The sequence below is a fragment of the Macaca nemestrina genome, chromosome 14, assembly GCF_043159975.1.
Source record: "Macaca nemestrina isolate mMacNem1 chromosome 14, mMacNem.hap1, whole genome shotgun sequence".
In the NCBI taxonomy this organism is placed as follows: Eukaryota; Metazoa; Chordata; class Mammalia; order Primates; family Cercopithecidae; genus Macaca; species Macaca nemestrina.
The window spans coordinates 101580427-101588237 of NC_092138.1; positions in this window are offsets into that span (position 1 = coordinate 101580427).

Below are 7811 nucleotides of genomic sequence, written 5' to 3' on the forward strand. Positions count from 1 at the left end.
TTAGCGAAAGGCTTCTTGAGGGTAAAGCTGTAACTCTGTGAAATGATTTCACAGAACACAAAGAAGTTTCTCAGAAAGCTTCTTTCTCTTTGTTATCGGAGGATATTTCCTTTGCCCCTATAGTCTTCAAAAAGGAGAGAAATATCTGTTCTCAGATTCCACAGAAATAAAGCTAGCAAAGAGATCCACGAAATACAGATGTAACTCTGTGAGATGAATAATCAGAACACTAAGCAGTTTCTCAGAAAGCTTCTTTCCAGATTTCATCTGAGGATATTACCTTTGTCACCATAGTCCACTATGGGCTTCCAAATATCACTTTGCCAATTCCACAAGAACTGTCTTAGCGAAAGGCTTCTTGAGGGGAAAGCTGTAACTCTGTGAGATGATTTCACAGAACACAAAGAAGTTTCTCAGAAAGCTTCTTTCTCTTGGTTATCGGAGGATATTTCCTTTGGCCCTATAGTCTTCAAAGGGATCCGTAGTATCTGTTCTCAGATTCCACAGAATTAAGGCTAGTAAAGAGATCCACGAAATACAGATGTAACTCTGTGAGATGAATTAACCGAACACTAAGCAGTTTCTCAGGAAGCTTCTTTCCAGATTTCATCTGAGGATATTTCCTTTTTCAACGTAGCCCTCAATGGGCTTCCAAATATCACTTTGCCAATTCCACAAGAACTGTCTTAGCGAAAGGCTTCTTGAGGGGAAAGCTGTAATTCTGTGAGATGATTTCACAGAACACAAAGAAGTTTCTCAGAAAGCTTCTTTCTCTTTGTTATCGGAGGATATTTCCTTTGGCCCTATAGTCTTCAAAAATATGAGAAATATCTGTTCTCAGATTCCACAGAAAAAAGGCTAGCAAAGAGATCCACGAAATACAGATGTAACTCTGTGAGATGAATTAACAAAACACTAAGCAGTTTCTAAGGAAGCTTCTTTCCAAATTTCATCTGAGGATATTTCCTTTTTCACAATAGACCTCTATGGGCTTCCAAATATCACTTTGCCAATTCCACAAGAACTGTCTTAGCGAAAGGCTTCTTGAGGGGAAAGCTGTAACTCTGTGAGATGATTTCACAGAACACAAAGAAGTTTCTCAGAAAGCTTCTTTCTCTTTGTTATCGGAGGATATTTCCTTTGCCCCTATAGTCTTCAAAAAGAAGAGAAATATCTGTTCTCAGATTCCACAGAAATAAAGCTAGCAAAGAGATCCACGAAACACAGATGTAACTCTGTGAGATGAATGTACAGAACACTAAGCAGTTTCTCAGGAAGCTTCTTTCCAGCCTTCATCTGAGGATATTTCCTTTTTCACCATAGCCCTCTATGGACTTCCAAATATCACTTTGCCAATTCCACAAGAACTGTCTTAGCGAAAGCCTTCTTGAGGGGAAAGCTGTAACTCTGTGAGATGATTTCACGGAACACAAAGAAGTTTCTCAGAAAGCTTCTTTCCCTTTGTTATCGGAGGATATTTCCTTTGACCCTATAGACTTCAAAGGGATCCGAATTATCTGTTCTCAGATTCCACAGAAATAAGGCTAGCAAAGAGATCCACGAAATACAGATGTAACTATGTGAGATGAATTTACAGAAAATTAAGCATTGTCTCAGGAAGCTTCTTTCCAGATTTCATCAGAGGATATTTCCTATTTCACCATAGCCCTCTATGGGCTTCCAAATATCACTTTGCCAATTCCACAAGAACTGTCTTAGCGAAAGGCTTCTTGACGGGAAAGTTGTAACTCTGTGAGATGATTTCACAGAACACAAAGAAGTTTCTCAGAAAGCTTCTTTCTCTTTGGTATCGGAGGATATTTAATTTGGCCCTATAGTCTTCAAAGGGATCCGAAATATCTGTTCTCAGATTCCACAGAATTAAGGCTAGCAAAGAGATCCACGAAACACAGATGTAACTCAGTGAGATGAATTAACAGAACACTAAGCAGTTTCTCAGGAAGCTTCTTTCCAAATTTCATCTGAGGATATTTCCTTTTTCACAATAGATCGCTATGGGCTTCCAAATATCACTTTGCCAATTCCACAAGAACTGTCTTAGCGAAAGGCTTCTTGAGGGGAAAGCTGTAACTCTGTGAGATGATTTCAGAGAACACAAAGAAGTTTCTCAGAAAGCTTCCTTGTCTTTGTTATCGGAGGATATTTCCTTTGGCCCTATAGTCTTCAAAGGGATCCGAAATATCTGTTCTCAGATTCCACAGAAATAAGGCTAGCAAAGAGATCCACGACATACAGATGTAACTCTGTGAGATGAATTAACAGAACACTAAGCTGTTTCTCAGAAAGCTTCTTTCCAGATTTCATCTGAGGATATTACCTTTTCACCATAGCCCTCTATGGGCTTCCAAATATCACTTTGCCAATTCAACAAGAACTGTCTTAGCAAAAGGCTTCTTGAGGGGAATGCTGTAACTCTGGGAGATAATTTCACAGAACACAAAGAAGTTTCTCAGAAAGCTTCTTTCTCTTGGTTATCGGAGGATATTTCCTTTGGCCCTATAGTCTTCAAAGGGATCCGAAATATCTGTTCTCAGATTCCACAGAATTAAGGCTAGCAAGGAGATCCACGAAATACAGATGTAACTCTGTGAGATGAATTAACAGAACACTGAGCAGTTTCTCAGGAAGCTTCTTTCCAGATTTCATCTGAGGATATTTCCTTTTTCACCATAGCCCTCTATGGGCTTCCAAATATCACTTTGCCAATTCCACAAGAACTGTCTTAGCGAAAGGCTTCTTGAGGGGAAAGCTGTAACTCTGTGAAATGATTTCACAGAACACAAAGAAGTTTCTCAGAAAGCTTCTTTCTCTTTGTTATCGGAGGATATTTCCTTGGCCCCTATAGTCTTCAAAAAGATGAGAAATATCTGTTCTCAGATTCCACAGAAATAAAGCTAGCAAAGAGATCCACGAAATACAGATGTAACTCTGTGAGATGAATGTACAGAACACTAAGCAGTTTCTCAGGAAGCTTCTTTCCAGACTTCATCTGAGGATATTTCCTTTTTCACCATAGCCCTCTATGGGCTTCCAAATATCACTTTGCCAATTCCACAAGAACTGTTTTAGCGAAAGGCTTCTTGAGGGGAAAGCTGGAACTCTGTGAGATGATTTCACAGAACCCAAAGAAGTTTCTCAGAAAGCTTCTTTCTCTTTGTTATCGGAGGATATTTCCTTTGGCCCTATAGTCTTCAAAGGGATCCGAAATATCTGTTCTCAGATTCCACAGAAATAAGGCTAGGAAAGAGATCCACGAAATACAGATGTAACACTGTGAGATGAATTAACAGAACACTAAGCATTGTCTCAGGAAGCTTCTTTCCAGATTTCATCAGAGGATATTTCCTTTTTCACCATAGCCCACTATGGGCTTCCAAATATCACTTTGCCAATTCCACAAGAACTGTCTTAGCGAAAGGCTTCTTGAGGGGAAAGCTGTAACTCTGTGAGATGATTTCACAGAACACAAAGAAGTTTCTCAGAAAGCTTCTTTCTCTTTGTTATCGGAGGATATTTCCTTTCGCCCTATAGTCTTCAAAGGGATCCGAAATGTCTGTTCTCAGATTCCACAGAAATAAGCCTAGCAAAGAGATCCACTGAATACAGATGTAACACTGTGAGATGAATTAACAGAGCACTAAGCAGTTTCTCAGGAAGCTTCTTTCTAGATTTCATCTGAGGATATTTCCTTTTTCACCATAGCCCTCTATGGGCTTCCAAATATCACTTTGCCAATTCCACAAGTACTGTCTTATCGAAAGGCTTCTTGAGGGGAAAGCTGTAACTCTGTGAGAAGATTTCACGGAACACAAAGAAGTTTCTCAGAAAGCTTCTTTCTCTTTCTTATCAGAGGATATTTCCTTTGGCCCTATAGTCTTCAAAGGGATCTGAAATATCTGTTCTCAGATTCCACAGAAATAATGCTAGCAAAGAGATCCACGAAAAACAGATGTAACTCTGTGAGATGAATTAACAGAACACTAAGCAGTTTCTCAGGAAGCTTCTTTCCAGATTTCATTTGAGGATATTTCCTTTTTCACCACAGCCCTCTATGGGCTTCCAAATATCACTTTGCCAATTCCACAAGAACTGTCTTAGCGAAAGGCTTCTTGAGGGGAAAGCTGTAACTCTGTGAGATGATTTCACAGAACACAAAGAAGTTTCTCAGAAAGCTTCTTTCTCTTTGTTATCAGAGGATATTTCCTTTGGCCCTATAGTCTTCAAAGGGATCCGAAATATCTGTTCTCAGATTCCACAGAATTAAGGCTAGCAAAGAGATCCACGAAATACAGATGTAACTCTGTGAGATGAATTAACCGAACACTGAGCAGTTTCTCAGGAAGCTTCTTTCCAGATTTCATCTGAGGATATTTCCTTTTTCACCCTAGCCCTCTATGGGCTTCCAAATATCACTTTGCCAATTCCACAAGAACTGTCTTAGCGAAAGGCTTCTTGAGGGGAAAGCTGTAACTCTGTGAGATGATTTCACAGAACACAAAGAAGTTTCTCAGAAAGCTTCTTTCTCTTTGTTATCGGAGGATATTTCCTTTGGCCCTATAGTCTTCAAAGGGATCTGAAATATCTGTTCTCAGATTCCACAGAAATAAGGCTAGCAAAGAGATCCACGAAAAACAGATGTAACTCTGTGAGATGAATTAACAGAACACTAAGCAGTTTCTCAGGAAGCTTCTTTCCAGATTTCATTTGAGGATATTTCCTTTTTCACCACAGCCCTCTATGGGCTTCCAAATATCACTTTGCCAATTCCACAAGAACTGTCTTAGCGAAAGGCTTCTTGAGGGGAAAGCTGTAACTCTGTGAGATGATTTCACAGAACACAAAGAAGTTTCACGGAAAGCTTCTTTCTCTTGGTTATCGGAGGATATATTCTTTGGCCCTATAGTCTTCAAAGGGATCCGAAATATCTGTTCTCAGATTCCACAGAATTAAGGCTAGCAAAGAGATCCACGAAATACAGATGTAACTCTGTGAGATGAATTAACCGAACACTGAGCAGTTTCTCAGGAAGCTTCTTTCCAGATTTCATCTGAGGATATTTCCTTTTTCACCGTAGCCCTCTATGGGCTTCCAAATATCACTTTGCCAATTCCACAAGAACTGTCTTAGCGAAAGGCTTCTTGAGGGGAAAGCTGTAACTCTGTGAGATGATTTCACAGAACACAAAGAAGTTTCTCAGAAAGCTTCTTTCTCTTTGTTATCGGAGGATATTTCCTTTGGCCCTATAGTCTTCAAAGGGATCCGAAATATCTGTTCTCAAATTCCACAGAAATAAGGCTAGCAAAGAGATCCACGAAATACAGATGTAACTCTGTGAGATGAAATAGCAGAACACTAAGCTGTTTCTCAGAAAGCTTCTTTCCAGATTTCATCTGAGGATATTACCTTTTCACCATAGCCCTCTATGGGCTTCCAAATATCACTTTACCAATTCAACAAGAACTGTCTTAGCAAAAGGCTTCTTGAGGGGAATGCTGTAACTCTGTGAGATGATTTCACAGAACACAAAGAAGTTTCTCAGAAAGCTTCTTTCTCTTGGTTATCGGAGGATATTTCCTTTGGCCCTATAGTCTTCAAAGGGATCCGAAATATCTGTTCTCAGATTCCACAGAATTAAGGCTAGCAAGGAGATCCACGAAATACAGATGTAACTCTGTGAGATGAATTAACAGAACACTGAGCAGTTTCTCAGGAATCTTCTTTCCAGATTTCATCTGAGGATATTTCCTTTTTCACCATAGCCCTCTATGGGCTTCCAAATATCACTTTGCCAATTCCACAAGAACTGTCTTAGCGAAAGGCTTCTTGAGGGGAAAGCTGTAACTCTGTGAGATGATTTCACAGAACACAAAGAAGTTTCTCAGAAAGCTTCTTTCTCTTGGTTATCGGAGGATATTTCCTTTGGCCCTATAGTCTTCAAAGGGATCCGAAATATCTGTTCTCAGATTCCACAGAAATAAGGCTAGCAAAGGGATCCACGACATACAGATGTAACTCTGTGAGATGAATAATCAGAACACTAAGCAGTTTCTCAGGAGGCTTCTTTCCAGATTTCATCTGAGGATATTACCTTTGTCACCATAGCCCACTATGGGCTTCCAAATATCACTTTGCCAATTCCACAAGAACTGTCTTAGCGAAAGGCTTCTTGAGGGGAAAGCTGTAACTCTGTGAGATGATTTCACAGAACACAAAGGAGTTTCTCAGAAAGCTTCTTTCTCTTGGTTATCGGAGGATATTTCCTTTGCCCCTATAGCCTTCAAAAAGATGAGAAATATCTCTTCTCAGACTCCACAGAAAAAAGGCTAGCAAAGAGATCCACGAAATACAGATGTAACTCTGTGAGATGAATTAACAGAACACTAAGCAGTTTCTCAGGAAGCTTCTTTCCAGATTTCATCTGAGGATATTTCCTTTTTCACAATAGATCGCTATGGGCTTCCAAATATCACTTTGCCAATTCCACAAGAACTGTCTTAGCGAAAGTCTTCTTGAGGAGAAAGCTGTAACTCTGTGAGATGATTTCACAGAACACAAAGAAGTTTCTCAGAAAGCTGCTTTGTCTTTGTTATCGGAGAATATTTCCTTTGGCCCTATAGTCTTCAAATGGATCCGAAATATCTGTTCTCAGATTCCACAGAAATAAGGCTAGCAAAGAGATCCACGACATACAGATGTAACTCTGTGAGATGAATAATCAGAACACTAAGCAGTTTCTCAGAAATCTTCTTTCCAGATTTCATCTGAGGATATTACCTTTGTCACCATAGCCCACTATGGGCTTCCAAATATCACTTTGCCAATTCCACAAGAACTGTCTTAGCGAAAGCCTTCTTGAGGGGAAAGCTGTAACTCTGTGAGATGATTTCACAGAACACAAAGAAGTTTCTCAGAAAGCTTCTTTCTCTTGGTTATCGGAGGATATTTCCTTTGGCCCTATAGTCTTCAAAGGGATCCGAAATATCTGTTCTCAGATTCCACAGAATTAAGGCTAGCAAAGAGATCCACGAAATACAGATGTAACTCTGTGAGATGAATTAACCGAACACTAAGCAGTTTCTCAGGAAGCTTCTTTCCAGATTTCATCTGAGGATATTTCCTTTTTCACCGCAGACCTCTATGGGCTTCCAAATATCACTTTGCCAATTCCACAAGAACTGTCTTAGCGAAAGGCTTCTTGAGGGGAAAGCTGTAACTCTGTGAGATGATTTCACAGAACACAAAGAAGTTTCTCAGAAAGCTTCTTTCTCTTGGTTATCGGAGGATATTTCCTTTGGCACTATAGTCTTCAAAGGGATCCGAAATATCTGTTCTCAGATTCCACAGAATTAAGGCTAGCAAAGAGATCCACGAAATACAGATGTAACTCTGTGAGATGAATTAACCGAACACTGAGCAGTTTCTCAGGAATCTTCTTTCCAGATTTCTTCTGAGGATATTTCCTTTTTCACCGTAGCCCTCTATGGGCTTCCAAATATCACTTTGCCAATTCCACAAGAACTGTCTTAGCGAAAGGCTTCTTGAGGGGAAAGCTGTAACTCTGTGAGGTGATTTCACAGAACACAAAGAAGTTTCTCAGAAAGCTTCTTTCTGTTTGTTATCGGAGGATATTTCCTTTGCCCCTATAGTCTTCAAAAAGATGAGAAATATCTGTTCTCAGATTCCACAGAAAAAAGGCTAACAAAGAGATCCACGAAATACAGATGTAACACTGTGCGATGAATTAACAGAACACTAAGCAGTTTCTCAGGAAGCTTCTTTCCAAATTTCAA